We start from the raw sequence: 27,923 nt of genomic DNA, 5'->3' as shown, positions 1-27,923 counted from the left end.
TCAATCGGAGAAAGACAACTATCATATGATCTCCCTGATATGAGGACATGGAGAAGCAACATGGGGGGGCAGGGGGATAGGAGAAGAATAAATGAAACAAGATGGGATTGGGAGGGAGACAAACCATAAATGACTCTTAATCTCACAAAACAAACTGGGGGTTGCTGGGGGGAGGTGGGATTGGGAGAGGGGGAGCGGGCTATGGACATTGGGGAGGGGAGGCGAACCATAAGAGACTATGGACTCTGAAAAACAACCTGAGGGTTTTGAAGGGTCAGGGGTGGGAGGTTGGGGCAACCTGAGGGTTTTAAAGGGTCAGGGGTGGGAGGTTGGGGGAACAGGTGGTGGGTAATGGGGAGGGCACGTTTTGCATGGAGCACTGGGTGTTGTGCAAAAAGAATGAATACTGTTATGCTGAAAAAATAAATAAAATGGGAAAAAAAAAAAGAGGTCCAGTCCTGATTTCTCTTCCAAGACCTATCTTCTGACCGAAATGAAAAAAAAAAAAAAAATATGTGTGTGTGTGTGTGTGTGTGTGTATGCATAACATTAAAAAGCAAGCCCTCGGGGCGCCTGGGTGGCTCAGTGGGTTAAGCCGCTGCCTTCGGCTCAGGTCATGATCTCAGGGTCCTGGGATCGAGTCCCGCATCAGGCTCTCTGCTCGGCAGCGAGCCTGCTTCCCTCTCTCTCTCTCTCTGCCTGCCTCTCTGTCTGCTTGTGATCTCTCTCTGTCAAATAAATAAATAAAATCTTTAAAAAAATATATATATATATAACATATATACTGCATATAACATATACTATATGTATATCATATATGTGTTTATGTATATATATACATTTATACATATACATGTATACATATACATATGTATATATACGTATACTATATGTATATATATGTATGCTATATATGCATATATAAATACATATTTATATTTATAAAAACATATATATTTATATTTTATATGATGTATAATAACATATAATATATAATGAAATATAATATAAAATATATATTTATATTATATATAATATAACATATAACATATGACAGATACATATATAAAACAGATACACATTTCTCTAACTCATAATCGTTGTCTTATGGGTGCGGGTACCTATGTACTGTCCAAACTATCCCTTACATGGTCCGGTCACACTAAATACTTCATCTCCCTCTTTCCATATGGAACCTATTTTGAGGCTTAGCTCCGTGTTCTTAACGGCCCATACCACGTTCCTTTCGGTACTCAATGTGGCAGAATGCTGAGGCTCTTTGAACTTTCATCTCAAGATGTCGTGTCTTATTTCTGTCCACAGATGATCTCAGTACATGTAATATTTAATTTGAGTGGGCTGTGAAAAAAAAAAAGTATCAGTATTCTCAAAATAGGAGTAGACTAATATCGACCCAAAATAAAGGAGGAAGGCAAAAGGTACGATCTTTTTTTCTTAAGCAGATGCTTTTATTTGTCATTGAAAATTTGAATCTGCCTTTCATTGACCCCAGGGAATCCCAAGAAGCTTTAGCTACTTGAAATAACAATAATTTTATAAAAGACTCCCAAGTATTTATCAAGACACAATAGTAGGAATCAATCTTTCTGTACTTTTTTTAAGTGACTGGGATGCTGAGTCTTTAGTTGATGGATATTATAAGCGATAATGCTTTCACACGTGCTCTTCAAAGAATGACGATACAAGGGAGATGTAGCCCTAAAATCATAATTACTTCCATTTTTTTTTCTAATTTACTTCTAGAACTCAACATTTTGTATTAGGTAAGAAGTCTATTTTGATCCATTCCTTTTTTTGCGGGGGAGGGGGAAGGAGCTGGTGGCAAGAACATGGATTTCAACCTTTCGATTTACCTCTTTCTTATAAATTTGCACTGGCCGGGGGGGCGGGACTTACTATGTTTAATAATTATTTCTAGAAAAAACACCTGTGACTTCTCCGGGTTCTTTTTCTTCACACTAAGTAAATATCAGTAATAGCAAATCTTGTAATCATCCGTAAATCTCATTACTGGAATTCAATTTACTTGGTGAATTTTTGAGAAAAGTGAATGATCGTATTTTCCAAAGTAATCTACTTTATTGTATCTGTGGACCCCTTTTTCAGTCAATGCGCATTTATTAATTACCATGTTTGTTTTATAAAATAACCTAAATTGACTCAGAGTATGAATCTAAAGAGAAAATTCTGAAAAGCAGTTAATCTCAGTAAAACACATCATATGTACTTATTTATGCACTTTTCCCCCCCCATATATTTTCAAAAGGGTTTTGCTACCTTTGGGCTTTCGCTAACTGTGGTCATTAATTTCATCCCACAGTAAATATGTTTTCGTAGAAGCCTACACATCCAGAATTTACCCTGTTCTGCATCACAGTTTAAAATCAAGTTTGGGCATATCTAATGCCACGGGTATGTACTATTTTTTTAAAAACTTTTATTTATTTTTAAAATTTCTTTTCAGTGTTCCAGAATTCATTGTTTATGCACCACACCCAGCGCTCCATGCAATACGTGCCCTCCATAATACCCACCACCAGGCTGACCCAACTTCCAACCTCCAACCCCTCGAAAACCCTCAGTTTGTTTCTCAGAGTCCACAGTCTCTCATGGTTCATCTCCCCTTCCAATTTCCCCCAACTCCCTTCTCCTCTCCATCTCCCCATGTCCTCCGTGCCATTTCTTATGCTCCACAAATAAGTGAAACCATATGATAATTGACTCTCTCTGCTTGACTTATTTCGCTCAGCATAATCTCCTCCAGTCCCGTCCATGTTGCTAAAAAAGTTGGGTGTTCATCCTTTCTGATGGAGGCATAATACTCCATTGTGTGCATGGACCACATCTTCCTTATCCATTCGTCCATTGAAGGGCATCTTTGTTCTTTCCACAGTTTGGTGACTGTGGCTTATGTACTTTTCTTAGAGTCCAACTGTGTGTTTTCTTGAAATAATGTCTGTTGGTCCTGTCACTAGAACATTTTTTGCTTGTATGACCTACGTGAAAACATTGACTTAGGTCACTACCATAGCTGGTTGGGTTTGGAGGAGGTGGTATAAAAGCACAATTAATTCACGTTTCTCTGGACTAGGGCACGTTCTGTATATCTTAGACTATAGTTCTTTTGGAATTGCAAACCATTGCATTTCTGCATGGTTTGCAATAATTATGGAACTTCTTGAATTCAGTCGTCATATGGAATCCCTGGAAAGATCATTCTGACAAGGGGTGTCATTGAACACATTGAACACAAGTTTTAAGAGGCTCCCTGGTGATAGACAATCAAACGCGACTTTACACCTGACGAGAAAATATAGAGCCCATGCTAAAGTCATGAATCAACATGAGTCACGGAAGTATATTTCAAACCATTATGGGAGGCAGCACTTTAAAATTGGGGCTAAGTTAGCAAGGTTGAGGAAAATCAATGCCATATCTTTTTCCTCCAATATTCCACATCAGCTTCCCGATATTTAACCTGGAAATTAAATCATATTTCCTTCGATGTAAGAAAAGCCACCCCCATAATGAAATGATCAAAAGCATTTGTCATGGATGGTTGGGGGGTCTGGGTTACGTGAGGTGAGCATGAGTAGGGTAAAAACTACAGAACGATGCCGTCTTCCGTAAAGGACGACACAAGAGGGACATATAAGATTTCTCACAGATCCCATATTAATTCATCTTGTTGGTATTTTAATAAATGATGCCCTGAGGCATCTTTAGCTCAAGGGGACCATTGGCAGCAACATATTCACAAGGTGGAACTGTTTACAGGGAGGTTATCTATCATGCATTTTGGGGTATTACATGAGAGGCTTGGAGGGCCCGTCCGAGCAAGACTGAGGGGCTGGGAATTTTTGCATCTTTGTGGATGACGCCTTCCCAGCTGAGGTTTTGCTAGAAATATCAATGCCTCAAACGGCTTCCCTTCTGCTGGAGAACGTGTTACACTGCCTATTGTCAAGGTAAACGGACGAATAACAAATGTGCAAATCGGGAAGAAGTCTAGCTCCCCAGCAACAGTCCCTGTTGAAAGTGTGGTTCTGCCTGAGGCTCTTTGGGAAAAATACCGCTGAACTTGAGGAGTAATAATGACAGGAGAGGATATCTGTACACCTTCCTTCTGTGGCGCTGGAGAAAGAGCACGTCTGTAGTGTGTGAGGTAGGAATTCAACATGCCTGGGGTTGGAGCTGAGCAGAAACAGAGACCACGTCCCCTAACGAGGTAAAGAACGTACTTTAATATCTGGATGGATTCACGTTTCTGCCCACACACCAGTCCTCGGGTGGGCTTACCGTTGCTCTGAATATCTGAGGGACGTAACACCCAAATACGGGTTTCATTTTAGGAGCACAATCATCGCTGAGTCACAAACACTATCATCCTCTTTCCGAGAAAAAATAATGAGTCAAAACTCACATGATGTTTAAGAGAGTGACTGCTAGGGAGGCGGGTGTCAACGCTGTAGACACAAGGACGTCACTGATCGCTGAGTGTGTTTGTGGAAGTAAGCAATGAGGGTGAGAGAATGGAAGAAGTTTCAAATAAAGAAAGGGAATCATTTGCGGGGGGTGGGGGTCGTTGTATGATAGATCAGTGCTTTTAGGCAAGTCAATCTCAGGGTAAGAGTGATCCCCAACTTGTTGCTTATGGAAAGGAACTAAGAATCCATGCCAACGAAGACCGTTTCCACAGCAGGAGAAACGAATCTGTCCACCAGCATAAAGACACAGGAGTAGTTTGAAAGAGACTTCCTTTTTACCCTCACCTTGAACTTGGCATTGGATGGCTAAATTTGCGGCTTATTTCCAAATCCCTCAAAACGGTTGCCTGACAGGAGGTTTGTAAGATAAACCTCGTACGGTGGAAGCAAGCATCAAAGACTGCAACATATATACAGAAAGACTGGCCGTGTTGGACTAATGAGAACGCACAACCTGTGCTCAGAGCAGTGCCTTCAAAGGCAGACCCGTACGATACCATGCCTGCCATCGAGCAAGACAGAAACAATTAATGTTGGACTAAAGCTCCTCCTGGTAAAACCATATATTTGTCAACATGATAATGTTTTCTTGATTCACTATGTTTCACCCATAACATGAAAGAAGGCAGGGCCCCTGAGTGGCTTGGTTGGTTAAGCATCCAGCTCCTCGTCTGAGCTCAGGTCAAGATCTCAGCATCCTGGGATCCAGCCCTGCATCTGCCTCCATGCTCAATGCAAAGTCGGCATGAAATCCTCTCCCCCTCTCACGCATGCTGTCTCGCTCTAAAATAAATGAATAGGTCTTTCAAAGAAAGATGGCGGACCACGTGTAAGACCCTTCCCAACTCGGAAATTCTGTGATCAGGAAGCACCATAGGGGTGCTGTGATTGGGCTAAGAGCTCAGAAGGGGAGGAAGGAGGAGGAACCGTCCCAGTTAAAGATGATTTCCGTAGTCGGTGGGCTCGGGTCTGAGCCTCCAAGGTGCATGGCACCCAGGTGGACAAAATGGAAATGGGGAGGGTGATTCTGTAGGTGAGAGTATTAGCAGAGACTGAGGGAAGGACTGTTGATTGGTGGGACCCTAAGATCGTCTCAGTTTAACACAGTGTTTCTTGAGATGTACAAGCTGTAGAAGCAGACACAAAGGTGAGACCAAGACTTAACATGACCTCGAGGGACCCGCCAACAGGGTCCTTTTAGCGATGCAGCAACCGCAAGCAAGTGATGCGACATAGAGAGCAATGGGAAGAAATTCCACTTAAGAAGCATTGCAGAAAACGGGGAAATATGGAAATGTTACTTTGTATATGAGATATTTTCATCATGTACTAGGTTGAAGGCCATACGACCTCATCCTGATTAGGAGACAGGGATGGGACACAGGGTGAGGTGGGATTCCTTATATAGACAGCATGAGGAATTTAGAGAAGCATCGAGAAGGTAGAGGCATAAAAATGGGGCATAATGAGCCCCATTTTTGCTTTGGCAACCCTACCTGTCCCAGCTGAAACTGATGACTAGAAAGGATCCTGAGATCTTCTGGCTACCGCATGGCCCCGGGGACCTCTCAACAGACTTCAGACGCTGAGTTCAATGTCATCTGCTCACATGATTTCCCAAGGCCCAGCTAGCTGCTTCCTGCCTGGTCTGCCCCCCGGGCTTTCCCCATGGTGTCCTTGATGACATTTGGGGTCCGATATATCTTTGCTGTGTAGCTGTCCTGGGCGATGTTTAGCAACATGCATGGTCTCTACCCACCGGGAGCCTGTAGCGAGTGTCCGAGTTGGGACAGTGAAATCATCTCCTGACATTGTCAGAATCCCCTGAGGAACCCCATGGCTGTTCCTTTCCCCCTTAGCAGCTAAATGCAGTGAGACACCTCATTTTTGTGTTAGCGAATTAAAGACCAAATGCTCTGAGTTTTCTGTGCTAGGCTCTGCATCCCCCACACCTTTGTGAACCCAGAGATAGGTCAGAAGAATTCTAGGCATGAAAATGTCCAACTAGGTAACCTCAGTTATGTGCAAAAAGCCCAACCCCATTTTGATATTTTGGGAGCTCATACTGCCAGAGAGAAGGCCTCTATAGGATCTGCTACCCTTTTCCTTCATAAAGGGCATTTTGGAAAACTGTCACCTCTCTGAAATGATGGCTTTCATCATCCCGTGAGACTTCGGAAGGCGCCTTTCCAAGGTGGGCTGCGGGACTCTGTGCTTCGGGGAGACACGTTAACCTGGAGCTTCCAAAGGCCCTTCGGGTCCCCAGGACATGCCAGCCCAGGAATGCTGGCTGGAGCCAAGCAGAGATGCGTGCCTGCTTCTTCTGTCCCTGGCACAGAGGCGCAGACACCCGGAGCGGCCCCTGATGCTCGTCGAGGGCTGTGGGAAAGCACGGCTGAATGGGCTCATTGAAGGGTGGTGAGGACAATGAGGGCACTCTGAAGCTGGCAGAGCCTTCAAAGGATTCCGGGGGGCATTCCTCTGCCAGGGAGAGTGAGGAGGTAAGAGACCTAAAGCCCGAGGACCCTCCTGTTTAATAGCAAAGCACGGCAAAGCAGAACTCTGTCCTCCCCCATAAAAGGAGGCTATTCAGGGTCCTTCACATGCCAGACAGCACAACAAATCACTTTGCCAAACGTGGGCTTTGAAGTCGCGGCCACTCAGCCCCCGAGAATGCCATTCTGTGTCTGCTCACCCTTCAAAGACGCACCACAATTAGGGTGTTTACCCAAGCATGCCATACACGGTGTGATCACAGACAGAAGGGATAGGGCAAGCAACCATTAGGCACTGACTGTCTGCCCTGTGCCCAAGGGGTTATGGAAACGCTCCTGGAAGTTGGATCATTTGCATCACACAGTCTGTGAATGGGGTTCAAAGGGTTTGGATTTACATCTTGAAGGTGGAATTCCTTTCACTTTCGGAGATAATGAGCTCTATGGTCATCAATCCTTCCCTTGGAAAGAACAGGGACGCCAAAGCCCTTCATCCTCTGGGTGCCATGGAGATGGGTTAGATTTTCCGGAAGACAATTGAATTGGGTTCCCTCTGCACATGTTCCCACTTTGATGCTGGATGAGCACGTCTAGCACTCCAAATACTGCTAGCTGACCTTGATTCTGTAACCCCTCCAATCCCCGAACCTGCCGTAGTCTTCAGTGAGATTGGCAACCCTCCAACCTCTTGTATGGCTCAATGCTCCCATAGTCTACGGTGCCCCATCACCCCTGAATCCTTCTGAAGTTACTTTTATCCCATCAAGCATCTTGACCTTCAGCCTGGGTGAATGCATTCGACCAACAAGTACACATCAGCACTTTGAGTTCTCAGTGGAGAGAACTGCAAACCTCACATCCCCACCAGACAGTTGTTGTCTTGCCTACTAGACAGCATCCCCAAGGCCAGCAGAGCACACCATTGTGATATCTGGACACCAACAGGTTTCCAGGGGCAATGGGCAGCCTCAGTTCTTCAGAAGACGACCACAGGAAGCCATTGGCCGTCGGGGAAGCCATTGGCCATTGGGGAAGCCATTGGCCGTTGGGGAAGCCATCAGCTGTTGGGAAAGCCATTAGCCATTGGGGAAGCCATTAGCCATTGGGGAAACCATTGGCTATTGGGGAAGCCACTGGCTGTTGGGGAAGCCATTGGCTGTTGCAGAAGCCATTAGCCTTTAGGGAAGCCGTTGGCCATTGGGGAAGCCATTGGCCGTTGGGGAAGTCATTGACTGTTGGGGAAGTCATTAACCTTTGGGGAAGCCATTTGGGAAGCCACTGGTTCTTGCAGCAGATGCGCTGTGGGGCTTGAGATCAGTGGCTCTACCCAAGGACGCTGCAGACTTGAAATCCTTCCACTATCTGAAAACTCCAAGTTGCTGCTTCCTTCTGAGGAAGTGACTCCTCTACCCCATTGACACTGCTGTTTGTGGAAACCACACACGATGCATTCTGTGGACATTGGAGAAATGTAAGACAAGGTGTGACTTTCAGAGGCCTTACACAAGAGCTGTGGATAGATGCAGTCTGACAGCACCAAGTTTCATTTTCATGCATTCTCCGTGAGCGCCCATCTCCTGAACCCGCAGGAGAAGGAGTCTGTCCTAAACACAGAGCCTTTCCCTAGGCATATCACCTGGCCTTCAGAAACATAAATCCAAGCCACAGTAGAACAAAACTGAAGGATTTGAATCCTGGGAAGGAGTTTACTTCAGCGGCCTTTTACACCCATGTTATTAGCATAGGATGTAAAATTAATATTATTAGCAAGTTGCTTTTTTAAATAATTTTTTAAATTTTTTATAAATTTATAAATTTTATAAATTTAATATTTTATAAATTATAAATTTAATATTTATAATAATTTATATATATAATTTATATATATAATATATATATAATATATATATTATATTTATAATAAATTATAAATTTAATTTAAATAAATTTAATTTAAATTTATTAATTTTATAAATTAAATAAAATAATTTAATTAAATAAATTTAATTTAAATTTTATAAATTTATAAATATACATATATTATTAGCCCCAGGGGTACAGGTCTGTGAATCGCCAGGTCTACACACTTCACAGCACTCACCATAGCACATACCCTCCCCAATGTCCATAACCCCACCACCTTCTCCTGACCCCCTTCCCCCCTGTCCCCCTCAGTTTGTTTTGTGACATTAAGAGTCTCATGGTTTGTATCCCTCCCAATCCCATCTTGTTTCATTTATTCTTCTCCTATCCCCCTAACCCCCTATGTTGCATCTCCACGTCCTCATATCAGGGAGATCATATGATCGTTGTCTTTCTATGATTGACTTATTTCGCTCAGTATAATACCCTCTAGTTCTATCTATATCATCGCAAATGGCAAGATGTCATTTCTTTTGATGGCTGCATAGTATTCCATTGTGTATATATACCACATCTTCTTTATCCATTCATCTGTTGATGGACAGCTAGGTTCTTTCCATAGTTTGGCTATTGTGGACATTGCTGCTGTAAACATTCGGGTGCACGTGCCCCTTCGGATCACTATGTTTGTATCTTTAGGTAAATACCCAGTAGTGCAATTGCTGGGTCATAGGGTAGTTCTATTTTCAACATTTTGAGGAACCTCCATGCTGTTTTCCAGAGTGGCTGCACCAGCTTGGATTCCCAAGTTGCTTTTTTAATTTTTTTTAAGAACAAGACAGGTATAAAGTCAAAAAACACCTGCTAGATCAATACTTGCTTCTCAATGAGACCAGGTGACAGATTAAGATCTCCCCAAGATCATTTCTTGAATGTCCAATGACCAGTTAATTTTCTTGATTTTTTTTTTTTTTTTTTTGCAGTGAGATTGATGGAACCATTGTTTTTGTTTTGCTTTAAGAAGAAACTGAACTTAGGTTAATGTTTAAGAAGACCCCCATTTGGGGACACTTGGGTGGCTCAGTCAGTTAAGTGTCTGCCTTTGGCTCTGGTCATGATCTTGGGGTCCTGATATGGAGCCCCACGTCAGGCTCCTTGCTCAGCAGGATGTCTGCTTCTCCGTCTGCTTCCACCCCTACCCAGCTCCTGCTTGCTCACTCTCAAATAAATAAAATCTTAAAAAGAAAGAAAGAGGGAAAGGAAGAGAAAGAGGAAAGAAAGAAAGAAAGAAAAGGGAAGGCAAGGGAAGGAACCCCCTTTGGTGTGTCTGTCCATGCCTGCCCATCACAAGAGCTGTGCACAGGGTATCAGAAGACCACATCATCCTGTGTTTTCTAAGCAGCTGGTGAGCTTGCAAAATTTGGTCCTGGCCTGCCGGGTTTTTTCCAGAAAGCCCAGAATGAGGAGAGCCTGTTTTGTTAACTCATACCAAGAAAAAAGATCAGATAAGGAAAGGTCACTGTGAGGAGGAGGGATGGGCTGTTGCTTCATTTTTAACAAACACTCTGCCTTCTGTAAGGTCGCTATCTTGTGTCAGCGCATCATTTCTCAAACGTTCATCGAATCAGGGAGCGATTTCAACAAAGCAAAACACGGCATCAAAAAGAATGTTCCTTTTGTTATTGGTGAGGGTAGCTCCAAGATCAGAGCATGATCGAGCCTCCAAAGGACAGAAAGAAATACAACTGAGTTTTACATCGGACCCAATCTCTGGGTATGTGGGGAGATGCCAATATATACTTTTTTTTTTTTCTGAGAGAGAGAGTGAGCGTACATGAGTGGGTGATGCTGTAGTATGGAGCTCACTCTTGGCTCGATCTCACCACCCTGAGATCACAACCTGAGCCAAAACCGAGAATCAGATGCTTGACCAACTGAGCCACCGACATGTCCCTATTTTTTTTTTTTTTTAATATTTCTACTTTGGTAACATTTCTGTTTTCCATCGACATTTGTCTGGAAGACAGAATGTAAGGGAAGTGTGAACGACTAAATGCTAGACCCCAAGTAGACCTGGTGGGGGGAACTAAGAGAGGACGTAGACTAACCCTTGGGTTCAGTGACAAACCATCATCCTTCTCCTTTGTTACAGCTTCTGAGTGCTGAAAGGGCTCACGGGCCATCACTAAAAATGACAATTGCTGAAAATAAAGTAGGCAGATCAGTAGAGGACATGAAGTTGCCCACATTGCAAGCTGTTTAGTGATTGGGCTCGTTGCTGAGGGTGGGGGACAACTAGAATCAGGACCCGACTGGGGCGTATGCATAAAATCTAACATATGTTGCCTTGTGTACTACTTCACATGCCTATGTCGTCTCTCTGAAACAAAGTAGCCTTTTTCATTAAAACGGAAGGAAAGGAGCCACAAAAGTGGAAGAGAGTAGTAGAACGAAAAGGTCCCAAGAGAGAGGAGAAGATGCAGTTCGTGAATCATGACTGGATCCTGCAGAGGGAGAGAAGGAAGGCGTTATTTTCCGAACAAATGGGTGTATTTGGTTGAGCACTTGATAGCTCATGATGAGATCAAACTACTGTGATTTTTCAAAAGCGAGAAAATGTGGGAGTTGGAGATTGTCACCCTTCCAAGGAGAAGCACACTACGAGGGTGTGAGGCTTGCAGCCAAAAAACGTCCCAATGACAAGCCACAGTCCTCACATTTCAGGGGTAACTGGCCTGCGTGGTTCACGTGGTTCCAGGTTGAGTCGGGCATCAGGGACATGGGACGAGCTCCATGGGAATCCCTGCCCTGTCTCTGAGGGACCCATGCAGTACATGGGTCTGACTTCATGCCTGATGGACAGGGATACAAGGCTGAAAGGAGCTTAAGGGGGGACAGTCCAAACAATTAGACATGGTGGTTCCACAGCAGGACTGAGAGAGAATGACCCATCTGTGGGACGCCAGCTAGGCCTGCATTGCTTGGTTCTAGCTAACACACAGGACGGATGGCACTGGGTAGCACTCAGCCCGTCATTCTTACAAGACCATGAATTCAGCAGATCACCTTGCCTTTGTCTCCTATCCCCCGCTCCCCAACTGGAAATCAGGATCCCACCCAGGTAGGCATCTCCCAGGTCCTGCAAGAGGGGTAGCAACACGATTGAGTAAATACTCTGTTGAAAAGCGGGTCCATGAGACACAAGGAACAATCATGGCGCACACCTTGCCCATGGTGGCTTGTGCCCTTGATGGCTGGGGAGGCTCTATCTCAGCCAACATATCAGCAGACTCACAAGAGTTGCCACGTACAGAAATATTTATACCTAGAGTGAAATCTATTCACTGTATGTAATGGTTCTCCTTCCTTGATGGAACATCTACAAGCAGGACAGACATGGGGCCCTGAAGTTATGAGCAGGGCATGGACCTTTTACTCCATGAGTCAGGAGCGACCAGCAAAGTCAGTCCTTTAGTCATGAGTCAGGTGCGACCAGCAAACATGCACCAAGTAACCTTGAGTCCCGGAAGGCGCTGCAGAAAGCAGAGAGTCCAAGATAACGGACCGGTGCAGGGTCTCCACAGGGGTATATGGGAACGAGCCAAGCCCACACGAGAAGGCTTAGGGACAGCAGGTGTGAACACCCGAATCCAGCATATTATTTATAAATGCGTTTATGAAGACTTGGGTGGGTGATACCGCTCTCCTGCTTTGAAGGCAGATGGCTTTCACGGCAGGACGGGAGTCACTCCTCTGTGGGAAGGGACAGCTTGAGTGCTCCTAAGATGGGGGACAAAATTGAGGGGAGGTAACATGGCCATGCAAAGTGGGACTCAGCCGAATGACCATGAGTCCTGAGAAGATGGAGATGCATGTGCATTGGACATGCCCAGGAGCCAGGGACACTCTCGGTATCAATCCCCGTGGGAGGGCATGAGAACATCCGTCAGGCAGAAAGCCACATCCAGTTTGCTCTGCCCTACGGTGTAGACAGACCCTCAACAGACTGCCTGAGCCCCATCCCCGTTGGCGAGGACCCTGTGTCCAAACACTCACGTCATCCGCAAATACCCTCACGCGCACACACACCCACAAACCACACCTGGCCACCTTGCGGGGCATCATGAGCCTTTAGGAAGACACACAAAAGGAAAGGTCAGCCTGCCTGGGCGCACTCGGACTGTGCCGTGTGCACAAAGTTGGGACCACATGTCTAACAACCCCCTTCCCACCCAATCCCTTTTTACTACTCCGGCTTCAAAGCATTCCCACACGCCACTGCAGTGTTTTGTCCCAATACTCAACCAAGTTCAGACTCTGAGATGTTTTCATCACGTGGCCACTGCTTCTGAGCTCTGTCCTCCAGAAAAGGGGCAGCTCCTAGGAGCACAGATCGGAAGGGACAAAACCAGAATGTGGTCTCCTCTTTCAGACCCTTTCTGTTCCCCAGGACCCCACACGTGCATCACCGAGCTCCCGAGAGCCTTTTTTCTTTCTTTCTTTCTTTCTTTCTTTCTTTCTTTCTTTCTTTCTTTCTTTTTTTAAATCACGGATGTCCATTTATAACACAGCCCTGACACATCCGTTGCCCTGAATCCCCAGTTGCCATGGTAACAATTAGCAGTTGAGATCAGAATGCTATGAACGGGAAGGTAGAAGACCATTTCTTTGAAAATGAATGAAAAAGGATTTCCTGCAGGATGGACCATCCTTTAGGCTGTGTTCAGAACAGGCCTCGCGCTGGACTGGCCACAAGCGTTCATGGTCGACAAGCTCTCCTTGCCCATTCGCCAAACCCGCCTCTTTCTCTAGAAGTGCATTGCCTGCTCGGGTCCGTTCGTGGTGGTGACTGTGTGTGTGTGCGTGTGAGGTACTCCTTCTCGGGGTTCGAGTGCAGAGTGATCTAAGGGGCTTATCAACAGGAGAGCACGGGGGCTCAGTCGGTGAAGCGTCTCAGTCGGCTCAGGTCATGATCTCAGGGTCCTGGGATCGAGCCCCACATCGGGCTCTCTGCTCAGCGGGGAGCCTGCTTCCTCCTCTCTCTCTCTGCTTGCCTCTCTGCCTACTTGTGATCTGTCTGTCAATTAAATAAATAAAATCTTAAAAAAAAAAAGAAGTGGGAATGCAAGTTGGTGCAGCCACTTTGGAGAACAGTGTGGAGATTCCTGAAGAAATTAAGAATAGAGCTTCCCTATGACCCTGCAATTGCACTGCTGGGTATTTACCCCAAAGATACAGATGTAGTGAAAAGAAGGGCCATCTGTACCCCAATGTTTATAGCAGCAATGGCCACGGTCGCCAAACTGTGGAAAGAACCAAGATGCCCTTCAACGGACGAATGGATAAGGAAGATGTGGTCCATATACACGATGGAGTATTATGCCTCCATCAGAAAGGATGAATAACCAACTTTTGCAGCAACATGGACGGGACTGGAAGAGATTATGCTGAGCGAAATAAGTCAAGCAGAGAGAGTCAAGTATCATATGGTCTCACTTATTTGTGGAGCATAACAAAGAACATGGAGGACATGGGGAGATGGCGAGGAGAGGGAGTTGAGGGAAACTGGAAGGGGAGATGAACCATGAGAGACTATGGACTCTGAAAAACAACCAGAGGGTTTTGGAGGAGAGAGGGTGGGAGGTTGGATGAGCCTGGTGGTGGGTAATAGGGAGGGCATGGTTTACATGGAGCACTGAGTGTGGTGCAAAAACAATGAATACTTTTACGCTGAAAAGAAATTAACAAAAAAATTTTTTAAAAGGGGTTTATCAGCACATAGGTGTGAATCTCTCCAAAATCTTATCTCCCAAAAGTAAGGGACACTTCTGCACACCACCTGCCTAATGCATAGGGACTTGGCGTCACAGTGTGCCTCCGTAACTACAAACAATCCTTCCATGACCCGCCGCCCTCTTCGAAAAGTTATTAGGCTGATTCCTTAGCAAAAACTGTGTAAAGAGCGTCAGGAGAAAGCCTCAAATTGTTCCGTTCCCTAGACTAACTCCTGTGTAATTAACCACTTTCCTCGTAACTGTTTAAGAGGGAAATTATCACCGGAGCAGAACCGACGTGAAATTCTTTACGTGACAAAATGGTTTTTGTAGACTCTTGGGGGGAAACAAAAAAGCACATTCGCGTCCTTGGGGATTTCTTTGGAAAATCATCGAGTGGAATGGGCCTTTCTGTCTAAAAGCTCCTGCTCATTCTGAAATGATTTTTGACCTGGGTGCAGATCCATTTCCCCCCTCCGGGGTCCGTTTGAAAACCCATTGAGATCCCCTTTTTCTGAATTAAATATATATGTATCAAACCAAAATTGTCAGGCAGCATTCTGCAGATTTCTTCTTAAAGGGCGAGATGGTAAGTATTTCAGACCTTGAACTTTTAGAAACCAAGAAGCAACAGTGACAGGAGATTACGTAGGTCCGCGTGCTATATGGCTATTTAAAATTTAACCATTGAAGCATCCAGGGCTCAGTTTCGGCTCAAGTCATGATCTCAGGGTTGTGAGTTCGAGTCCCAAGCTGGGTTCCATGCTGGGAGCCCTCTCTCTCTGCCCCTCCCTTGTTTCCACTCTCTCTCTATCAAAAATAAATACATAAATCTTTTTAAAAAGTAAAATTAAACCATTTAGAGATGTGAAGGCCATTCTTAACTCACCAACCATGAAAAAAAAACCAAAAACAAATATAGATAGCTGGTTGGGTTTGGCCCACGGGGGTCATTGTTCGCCTGGCCTTGACCTAAAGCATCAAAAATGCTCTAACGTACAAATACGGAGACATTAGTAGTGATAAACATATTAATACTCTCGCTGAAACGGACAGGTAAAAGCTTATGGAATTATTTCACGCAGTGGACCTTGTTTAGTGTACAGAATTCGTCGTTCCCTACCGTCATTTTAAGTCCCCATTAGGAGCTTTGAAGGAACCCGTTTGATTTAATGGCATGAAATAGAACCCTCTGTTGTCTGAAATGTCCATAAAAGGGACATGACTGGTGGTGTCACTTGGTGTGGGCCTGAGGGCCCAGCTGCTCTGTTTTATGGACATGGCCCTCAACAAGACAGGATTTAGAGGAAGACAGTAGGTCGTGTCCAATCCCCCTGAATCCTCAGAACGATTTTCCAGGATAAAAGATGTGTGGTCCACTTTCCAGTACAGACTCTGGACTTTTTTACCTACTTGCATGTAGGACCATGTCCTGACTACCCTGTTCCAACCAACACAGAAGTGAAGGTTGCATTGTAGATGTCCCTGTGTGTTTCTTGGAAGCCCCAACGAGAGTCACCCCAGCTCAGTGTTGCAGAAATCACCCTATGTGGGAGACAGTGGACATTGCCGAAGTAAGAACCGAGCGTCCAAACAATAAGGAAGCTGGAAAACGCATCTCCTGTTCAACCTCGTAACTAATTTTATATAGACAAATACTGGGTGTCCTGTCCAATATCGTCTCGACCTCGAGCCAGAAGACAGGAAATCAGTCAGACATGGCAGAAGGTGCTTGACGTGCTTCTTGACAATGATGCACATGGTCACTCGGGGTCAGGAGGTCCATCCAGCTTCCTGGCTCTGTCACTGACCGCGGACCATCCTGTCATTAGTAACCTGATTTCCCCTCTCCCTTCCCCACCTCCTGCCATCCATGGGGCCTTCGCGCGGAACTAAGGAATTCTAACATTCCAGCCAGCTGTGCACATTTCTAGGATGCCTACCTTTTTTATTTTCTTTTTTTTTTTTTTCCAACAGGGACTTTTAGCTCAAACTCTTCTCCTTGAGTCTTAGGACCTGGCCTTTGTTTCTTGGAATACCATCACAATGACTATTCCTTAAAACAAGCATCTCGAAAACTAAGTGATCATTAGAGGACATAATAGAGAGACGGGCTAACCAAACCCACAGGGGCAATTGTATTATGGTATATAAATGTGTCAAGACATCATACCCCCTCAGGGTACACAAAGCGCTCTGTCAAATATAGTTAAATATATTTTAGCAATATAAAAGTATCTTGGCAATGGCTATGTTTTTTTTTTTCTTGTGACCCATATAAACCCAGAACAATAAAGCCACAAGGATGACGGACTGGCCGGGAGTCTCGTTCTCCCTCTCCCTCTGCCCTTCCCCTTGTCATGCTCACTCTTTCTCTCAAATAAATTAATAAAATTGTGATGACTTTTAAAGCAAAGGGAGGTTTTTTAAACTTACTTGTAAAATACCGGGGGCATTGAGTACGTTCCCGTGGCGGAACACTCATCATCACCTATCCATCCCCAGAGCACTTTGTATGTTTCTAAACTGAACCCCCATCCCCCCACCATTAAACACCACCCTCCCGTCCACCCCTCCCCCAGCCCCTGGTAACCACTCTGAACATCTCTCGATGATGCTAAGTACCTCCCATAACTGGAATCACACGATTGTGTCCTTTTGTGACCATCTCACGACACGCCGGCATAATGTCCTCAAGGTTAGCAAAGGGAGTTTTTAAAGGCTAATTCCACAGGGCACGGAACTGGAGACTACAATAACCCCAATTTAGGGTTCTTTAGAACGAGCTTGGTAGAATGAATGCTCCCAGAATCCGGCGATCGGTTCCTCCGTGTGCAGAGATGAACAACATAATTAAAATTCGTGCATTCCTCCTTCCAATGGTGTCCACTTCCGTGAAGCCATGGTGGCGGGTTCACAGGTTAGTCTGGGGATTTAATTAGAAACTTTGTACCGAGAGGGCATATCTCCCAATTTAGAAACCAGGACACAGGACCCTAATGAATAAAAATGATTTAAAAGCCCCATTGGAAACATACCCTGATGTATCTGAGCAAAGGATAATGATGGTTTGGGTGTTTATGGACAGCCATACCCAATAATAATAGGCAAATGTGCTCAATGCTGAGAAACAACGTAACCTGCTTTTAATATTGTGAGTTTCCTAAATGGTCATCCTGCTGCGTGGTACAATAAAGCCTTATGAGGCACTCGGTTTAAGGAAGATGAAACGGCTGCTGTTTCCCAGCATCATCAAGCTTTTACATCTTGCATTATGCCTTATTACCTGATTATCGATTTTATTTTTTATTTGTTTTTTTTTTTGAAAGATTCTGTTTATTTATTTGATGGAGACAGACATAGCGAGAGAGAGAACACAGCAGGGGGGAGCAGCAGAGGGAGAGGGAGAAGCAGACTCCCCACCAAGCAGGGACCCCAACGTGGGGCTCCATCCCAGGACCTCAGGATCATGACCTGAGTGAAGGCAGATGCTTGACGACTGAGCCACCCAGGCATCCCCTGATTATTGAGTTTATAAAGCAGAAGCACGTCCCACACTTGGGGGAATCAGGAAGAATAATTTATTTACTTGGCCTTTACACAGCAGGGTGACCCTGCACAGACATGTAAAGGGCACTAACGTTAACACACCATGACACCTGAATTTTACTCTGAGCTTCTTCAGCAATTCTGTAACCTCAGACGAGACGTGTGGCTTTCATGCATAGTGAAGTGAATGTGCCTGGGTAGACTGTGTGTCTTCAAAGGAGATGGTAGCTGAAACTGCAGCCCATTAAAAAAATAGAGACAACAAAAGCCATAGAGTGAGCAATCCGTAAAACAACCAGATAGTACATCTGCCCCTCATCACTGCCCGTCCTCACTCCTGCGGAGCTCAATACCCCCCTTGCGTCCTCCGAGTACAGTCTGAAGACTGCTGGTAGTCTCTAAAGGGTGTACCACTTATGTACATTTTAAAATGGATAGATGGTCGGTAGGTAGGTAGATCTAGATGATGAATGGATGGATGGATAGATAGATATATTGGATAGATGGATGATGTACAGATAGAGATGATAGATACATAGATTGGGTGGTTGGATGGATGGATGGATGGATGGGTAGATGGATGGATGGATGGACGGATGTATGTATGGATGTATGGATGCATGGATGGATGGGTGGGTGGGTGGATGGATGGATGGATGTGTGGATGGATGGGTGTGGATGGATGGATGCTTGAATGGATGGATGGGTGTGGATGGATGGATGGATGTTTGAGTGGATGGATGGATGGATGGATGGATGATGGATGGAAGGATGGATGGATGGATGGTGGATGGATGGATGTGTGGGTAGATGGACGGGTGGACGGGTGGATGGCTGTATGGGTGTATGGATGTATGGATGCATTGGTGGTTAGGTGGTTGGATGGATGAATTGATGTGTGTGGATGGATGGATGGTTGGATGGATGGATGGATGGTTGGATGGATGGATGGATGGATGGATGGGAGGTTGAGGGATGATGGATGGATGGAGATGATAGATAATAGATAGGTAGATAAACAGATACATATACAGGGACAGAAGAACGGATGGATGGATGGATGGATGGATGGATGGATGGATGGATGGATGGATGAACAGACAGATGCATAGGTATTAGAATGATAAGAAATCCCAGGGATCCAAAAAATATTAAATGAAACTGATTAAAGTCTGCTGGGAAGAGAGCGAAGGAAATAAAATTGAGGGCAAGTACGTAGGGAGTTTAAAAATATTTCTTGGGGGGGCGCCTGGGTGGCTCAGCGGGTTAAAGCCTCTGCCTTCAGCTCAGGTCATGATCCCAGGGTCCTGGGATCGAGCCCCGCATCAGGCTCTCTGCTTGGCTGGGAGCCTGCTTCCTCCTCTCTCTCTCTGCCTGCTTCTCTGACTACTTGTAATCTCTATCTGTCAAATAAATAAATCTTTAAAAAAAAATATTTCTTGGGGCACCTGGTGGCTCAGTCAGTGAAGCATCTGTCTTCATCTCAGATCATGATCACAGGGTCCTGGAATGGAGTCCCACGTCAGGCTCCCTGCTCAGCAGGGAGTCTGCTTCTCCCTCTCCCTCTGCCTCTCACCCTACTTGTGGGCTCTTTCTCTTTCCCCTTGACAAATAAATAAAATTTTAAAAAATCTTTGTAAAAAATTACTCTAACATGTTTTTACGCTCATCATAGAGAAAGCATAAAGAAAATATGACAAACCTCTGCATACTGCTCTGTCCTCCTCTTCTCCAACCACCGCAGCCTCTTTTCAGCCCTTTCTCTCCAGCTGCAAGGTTGCCCTCCACAAGATGACACCTGCTAACATCACCTCTTCAAAAACATATTTCTAGAATATGAGGAAAGTTGCATTATTTTCTTCGTGAGAAATGGTGGCTCATAAGTCTCCAATGTCATTAGCAATTTCAAGTGAAATATGCAATTAATAATTGATATGTTTCTTTTCCTCATGCATTCATGTTTTTCCCCCATTTAAGTGTGATTGTTTTTCTATACCAGCAAACACAATCAAGCAACAAATCGTTGAGATCTTCCCATTTGAAAATATGAATTTTTTTAAGGACTTAGGGCTCTGGGAGTCTTGGGCATACGTTAGAACTCACAGGCATATGCTCACATACTGAGATAAGGGGAGGGTGTTTTATCACTAGCCTTGGTTAGTGGCAAGAGACTAAGTACCAATTTCCCCCAAATGTAGCAAACCTATGCCTGGTGTCTTCTTGTCCTTGCTGTCTCTTTCTTTCCCGTGATCGGACTTTCTGGTCTGGACTTTGTATTCCTTTCAACGAGAGAGGCGATCCTGACTGTGGTGTCCCTGAAATCCTCAATGCGTCATACAGCAGAAAGTATGATACAATTTTGTGCTGAGGGAAGCAAGTCCAGGAAGAGAACCCTAATGCATTCATATCTGTAAGAATGCAAAGGAATGTTATGCTAATTGACATATTCATATGTGCATTATATAATAATATGTTACATTGTATATCATACACAATATATAATTTATAATATAGAATAGTTATCAACCTGTGTTATATGCATATATTATTACTTGAGATAATAAAGCTCATATATTTATATGTGTCATTGTATTTATATTAATGTAGTATTTATATATCAATAAATACAAAGCACACAATAATTTGGAGTGTTTTAGGTCACAGAGAATTCTAAATACGCTACATTTGTTGCTTTCACCACTCAGTCTTCACAAGAGCCATGAGCTAGAAGGTATTATTAGACACATTTTAGACAGAGTATGATACCCCAATGGGCACGTTACATGAGGCCCCAGGACAAGAAGTGCTGAGGGCAGGAAGGGATTTGATTCTATGCTGTGTGGCCCTTCCCAACTGTTGGAAGTTGCCATTGGTTTCCACTTTCCCCCAAAGGCATGATGGTGCCTCAGAGGATAGGAATGACCATATCTACAAGTCCACCATAGTGAATTTAGCATTCCCAGCTTCAGAATTAATCCTCACCATATGAATTCAACAACCATTGTCACTTTTAGAAGTATTGGACCCCATCTCCTTGTAACAAGTGCTTTTCCACCTCCACACCAAAAGAGGGAGACGAAGGATCCTCGGTCAATCGCGTTTCTCTTGTGGGGAGGATACAGAGTTTGCAAAGGAAAAGTTGTAGATGCATCTGGGTTAATCACCAAAGAGAATCGCAAATAGCCTTGGATCTATTTAAATAGTCTGTGTAGGGAACGTTCTCTACGTATTGAATATTTTAAGCCCCATTATTATCATTATTATCTACAGCTCCATTTATCATCACCCGCAAGTAATGGAAAATGTTTTGCTAAGTCCCAAAGTACTGTGTGCTCATTTCGGAACGTCCTGTGCTCTTAATGCATTACTTAATGATGGTTCCAAGTTGCGATGGGGGTGGGGCAGGGGCTTTGGATCCAAAAGCCAGGATCTCATTGCAGTTGAGACTCTGACCAAGGAGCCTCACCATAAAATAATTAGTCGCAGATTTAAAGGAGATCTTATGTTTACCTTAAATGGGAGTTGGTCATCCAGAAGGACAGCAATGGCAATCTGTGTATGAAGAATTGGAAGAAATACGAGAACCTTGGGTTGGGTTCTTTAGAAACAGAAGCTGAGACAAGAATGTGGATGCAGTTGACTCTCAGGACGAAAAACCAGCAAAGAAGGTTTGGGCGGGGCAGGTGATGCCAGGAAGTAGAAAGACATGAGCAAGGGGAAGCCTCTGCATAATGCAGAAGGCTGACCTCGTGGTGGGGCTCGATGTCATGGTCCCCAGGGGGGAGTTGTTTTCTAAGCAGAGCTAGTCATTGTCAACCAAGGGCGATGCCCTAGAGGGAGACCAGCTGTGAGCCATTGGTACCCAACTCAGACAGATGAAAGACAAGTGCACTGACCCTGTGGTGGGGGGTTTGGGCAAGGTACCAAAATCCCATCTATCACACGTACCAACTCCTACAGGTGCAAGGCTCTTTTAGCATTCATTTACAATAATGTGTCTCTTCCTGCTGTGACTCCTAATATGAACCACTCAGAAATTCCCGCACTTTGAATTCAGATTAAATCATGATTCCTATGTTGGCCAACAGTGTATATAATTGAAGACCATGCTTTCTAAATCTTTATGTCTGTCCTCACTGTAAATCCCTACAGGTAAGGATTTCTAAAGACCAGGTTGTTGTTGTGTTGTTTTATAAGATTTATTAGCATGATTTCCAAAAACTGTGGTTTGTTTTGTACACGTGTTTTCCTGCCTTATAAATCCATATACTCAGCCAGAGCTGATGCTTAGAATAACGATTTCTCAATGAGAACTTGCGCTGGATTTATTAGCAGGTTTTATAAATCAAAGGCAAAATATATAGTTTAAACTTCTAAAAGCACAGATTTATGTATCCTCGCAGTAAATCATGAGCCTAAGTATCCTCAGAGTCCTAGTGTTTTCGTGTTAATCTGGTCAGTTGCTGGGTAAATACTTCATGCCTTTTAATCCAATTCATAGTCATAATTAGAAGTCATTATTTCAGTAAATATCTGTCGATTTATGGTTATCCTAAATGTATGCATTTGGAGGAGGTTGGAAGCTTGCCTGCGTATTAACAGTTACCGAGGATGAAAAATGCCGTCGCCAGGAGAATGAATGAGAAATGTACAACAATAATATTGAGTCCCAGGCGTAAAGGATAAAGCAGAATTTGAAATCTCTCTGCTTGGGTTCTCAAAAAGGCACCATACAGTAATAATCTTTTTGTGATATCAACTCAACTTTATAACCGTAGAATGTTCTATGCTTGACTTAACCCCTTTTATGCCTATGTCTTTATTTTATTCTGACATTAGGAAAGAGGCAGGGCCTGTAGAATTTATTGACGCCAGTTGAGAAACTAAGTTTCGGACACTCCATGCATTTCCAAACCTCGCCGACGCAGTCTGGACATCACGACTGCTCACTCTGGGTACCGCCGTCCGGGGACCCTCAGACTCACACCCATGCGTGTTAACACGGACCCAAATGCTGATCCCAAGAGGGAAACACTCTTCATGGAAGGCCCTCCTCTCCTTTTTCAAAGTCTCTGTAATCAAAGAATCATGCAAAAGGCGAGAGTTTGGAAAGTTGAATGCTTCATACCTTCCTCCATCACCATGGGAGGGGACAACACGTCAGCAACTTACTGTCAACACAAACCCCGTCTATAATTGTCACTACACTTTACCCCTCAGTGTTACATGCCTTGTCAGTGGCCAGAGGACACTGCCTACCAAGGTGACTGTATAATTTCATCACCCACGCAGGGCTAGAGAGAAATAGGGACAGAGAAATTTTACCATTTTATGAATTTAATAATTGTAAAAATATTAATTAAAAAGAAAAGTTGGATCAAATTGTTGGAGCTGTGTATTAGTCCTATAAAAGTATTTTTTGAAGTTTTATTGAGAGACAGAGCACAGGCACGGGGAGGGGCAAGATTTTATTTATTTATTTATCTGAGAGACAGAGGACAGGCATGGGGAGGGGCAGGCAGAGGGAGAAGCAGGCTCTGTGCTAAGCCAGGAGCCTGATGTGGGGCTTGATCTTAGGGTCATGACTTCAAACCCTGAGTTGGGCTTGAATAAATTAAAAAACAAAAATAAAACTATTTTTTTTTTTACACATATACACATCATTAAAAAGTCTTTCTTGGAGCACCTGGCTGGCTCAGTTGGTTTAGTATCCAGCCCTGGGTTTCGACTCAGGTCATGATCTCACGGTTGTGGAATCGAGCCCTTGCTGGGGTCCACGCTCAGTGTGGAGTCTGTTTCAAATTCTCTCTCCGTCTCCCTCTCATTCACTCCCTCTCTCTCAGATAAATAAATAGTTTTAAAAATAGATAATTCTTTTAAAAATAAAATAAAATGGGGCGCCTGGGTGGCTCAGTGGGTTAAGCCGCTGCCTTCGGCTCGGGTCACGATCTCAGGGTCCTGGGATCGAGTCCCACATCGGGCTCTCTGCTCAGCAGGGAGCCTGCTTCCCCCCTCTCTCTCTGCCTGCCTCTCTGTCTACTTGTGATCTCTCTCTGTCAAATAAATAAATAAATAAAATCTTAAAAAAAATACATATTTCTGGGGCGCCTGGGTGGCTCAGTGGGTTAATCCTCTGCCTTCGGCTCGGGTCATGATCTCAGGGTCCTGGGATCGAGTCCCACATCGGGCTCTCTGCTCAGCAGGGAGCCTGCTTCCCCCCTCCCTCTGCCTGCCTCTGCCTACTTGTGATCTCTGTCTGTCAAATAAATAAATAAAATCTTTAAAAAAATACATATTTCTTGCATCCGGGTTCTGGGCAAGATGTATATTCCTTTGCCTCAGCTACCATAACGAGATGCCACAGACCACGTTGGCTTAAATCACAGATTTATTTTCTCATGGTTCTGGAGGCTGGAAGTCCAAGCTGAAGGTGTTGGCAGGATTGTCACCTTCTGAGTATTCTCTCCACTACTTGATGGCTATCTTCCCGTGTCCTCACGTGTCCCTTTCTCTACCTGTGCTCATCCCTGGGGTCTCCACCTCCTCTTCTGTGGACACCAGTCCTCTTGGATTAAGCCCCCACCTTTATGATCTCAAGGAGCCTTAATTACCTCTTTACACAGCACCCCCCAAGCACAGTTATAGTGGGGATTGTATTTCACACATGAATTGTGAGGAGATACAATTCCACCTGTACAATGGGGACACTGCTTTATAAGCTGACTCTCCCTGGATGGGATGCACAGTACAGCTATTTGGAAACTCTGAAAACTCCATGGCAGGTCCATGCCCATTAGAATACCCCCAATCCAACATTGAATGCTGGCAATGATCTAGAGAAAGAACTTTTTATACTATGCTGGTGAGAGCATAAAATGATACAGTCACGTTGGAACACAGTTGGTTTTTTTTTCTTAACAAAATGAAACATCCACTCATCATGAATCCAGTAATCCTTCTCCTTGGTATTCATCCAAAGACTTTGAAAACATATGTTCGCATGGATGCTGTTGGGAGATTTCTTCATAATTGTCAAAACCACCCTTCGCTGATACCATCAATCCAATCTGAAAAGAGGTATAGAAAGCTGTCAGTAGCAGATAAAAATCGGATTTTTCTTTGAAGCCAAAAGCTCACTCTGTTCATCTTTTAATTACCTAGGTGGTTGCATCAGACATTCTTTTGTTCTTTTGTTCATTTCTTTTGTTCTTTCACGAAAACAGCCACTACCTCAGTTTGCAACTCAAGCAACTGCACATGTGCTTCCATGCAAGACAGCAATCATACTTCAATATGCAGAAGACCTTCAAGTGCACCTGATTTCACCACACAGATGACTAACAGACCTGTAGAGGGGTTGGGATTTAATAAAATCAATAGTTTTATTGTTTCATAAAGCTCACTCTCAAGTGAAGCTGTCTCCCCTGCCCCCCACCCTTTGTTTGCCTGGAAGGTATTGAATAACACAGTGACTAGCAGTAGGTATGGATGCCATTGCTTTGACTGGTTCTAAGTGTTCCAAGACTATGCTTTGACTGGTTCTAAGTGTTCCAAGACTATGCTTTGACTGGTTCTAAGTGTTGCAGTGGTGAGTGATGAGTGATTTGCCAAGGACGTCTGCCTCATTGCCTTCTCTTTCTAAGAATGTCATCTTGGGGCGCCTGGGTGGCTCAGTGGATTAAGCCGCTGCCTTCGGCTCGGGTCATGATCTCAGGGTCCTGGGATCGAGCCCCGCATCAGGCTCTCTGCTCTGCAGGGAGCCTGCTTCCCTTCCTCTCTCTCTGCCTGCCTCTCTGCCTACTGGTGATCTCTCTCTCTGTCAAATAAATGAATAAAATCTTTAAAAAAAAAAAAAAGAAGGTCATCTTACCAAGATATGCACGCACTTCTCTAAAATTTGTCTTCGTATCATGATGCAAAGCAAAAGAGTTCATCTTCCACATTGAACATAAACATTCATCATACACCACGTGTTCCAATGAGGACATGACAACTTGGAAAATCTCTACTTTTATTCCCTGAATTGGTTGAATAATTCAACCAGTGTTAGACTTAGTTTCACATTTATTTCCATATTCTCAAGCTGTGAACGTAAAACCAATGTCATTCCTCTGCTCAGGAAGGTAAAACTTTGCCAGTAGAAGCAACAGGAGAACAATCTTCCTGTTACTTTTAGTATGTGCAAAAGAAAATGGGGGGGGGGGGAAGGATGGATAATTTCAAATACTCATTTGATCTAAATGAAAGATCATGGCTCCCATAAAGGCATGCAAATTCACTTTCTGCAGCCCCATGACCTACAGCCACCAACTATGAAACTTTGAAATCAAAGTTGTTCCATCTGGAGATTTGTATCTTCTGCTTTTCGTGTGCCTTGTGAGATCCCAACAGCATTTGTGCTGAATTACAGATGTTGACAAATTTTTTCAGGCAGGTTACAACTTTGGTGTCAAATTTCTTAAGAAATGAAAATTTAATTCTTAACTTGTCCTTAATAATGGTCTACGTTGGAGCTCATTCTTGCCAAAGGAGTTTATTACAAAATTTTTCATGTTTGATCAAGAACATACATACTCGTAGATTTATACTCTCATATTAACAACCCAGCTGCCCTGACAAAATATTCTATTTATACACCCTAAGGCAGGACTACTGAGCCTTGGTTTCCAACACTTATTTGCTACATACGTAATCAACAATGTCTCCTTGCCACATTGAGTCTTGCCCTGAGGGCTTCACGTTTATTTTGGGTAGCAAGCAGACTAGTACACCCAATGGCCAATACCACTGGCCACCATCACCAGAGTGCCTAGCTTCTTCTGTTCCAACACCATTTGCATTACCCCTGAGCACCCTGCCTATCTGAGGGACAGTGCTAATTACTTAGCACCTAGAAAACATGCTCATACTTCAACATAGAACCTCTTACAAAACCACCTGTTCATTGCACACACACCACCAGAGAAAATCACAGCAGAATCTCTTCCATCAGAGGCAAAGACTACCGCACCTACCTTCCATAGCTTATTGTAACGTAATGATGAGCAATGATGCAATTAACTAAAAATGAAAAATCCACTGTGAATACTAAATTTAAAAGGATGCTGAGGAAGCAGACAAAATCGTGCACATTTGGAACTTGCAAGAAAAGTCCCATGCAAACCAGAAAGTGCGGTTACCAGAGGTAGAAAGAACTGGGGGAAAAATAGTCTTGAATATCATGATTGCAGAATTTGCCAAAACATATCAACTGCATCCCCAGGAGAATGCACCTATAGCTCAACATTTTGCCTGGAATTTCAGAGTCCAGGGGGATCCTGATTCTATCCATAGATCCAGTGGTGGTTCTGGATTTAGTTGTTGGGACCGTTGTTCTAATCATTTACCATCACAATTGTCATGGGCAATAGCCAGGAATGATACATTGAGAAGAAACAAAATAAAACAAACAAAAATGGTACCATTTCCCACGCAACTTTGAAAGGTATTCATCGACACTGAAAAAAAAGCAAAAGTTCTTATTAATTATCTGAATCTGGAAACTGACTCCATTTCGTAGCTAAACTCAAGGAATACTTTTTTTTCACAGTTTTAATATGCATTGAACTTTCCAGGAACACAGTGCCAAGTTGTCAGGGGGAAAAATTGTCATTTATTTGTTTGGAATCGTACCAGGAGTTGTTAGCAATTTCAGAAAAATTTCAACACTGGTCATGGTGTTTGAGTCATGGCCA

Source organism: Meles meles, chromosome X (assembly GCF_922984935.1).
Source record: "Meles meles chromosome X, mMelMel3.1 paternal haplotype, whole genome shotgun sequence".
Lineage (NCBI taxonomy): Eukaryota > Metazoa > Chordata > Mammalia > Carnivora > Mustelidae > Meles > Meles meles.
The sequence above is the reverse complement of the archived record's forward strand: the minus strand, read 5'-3'. Positions refer to the sequence as shown.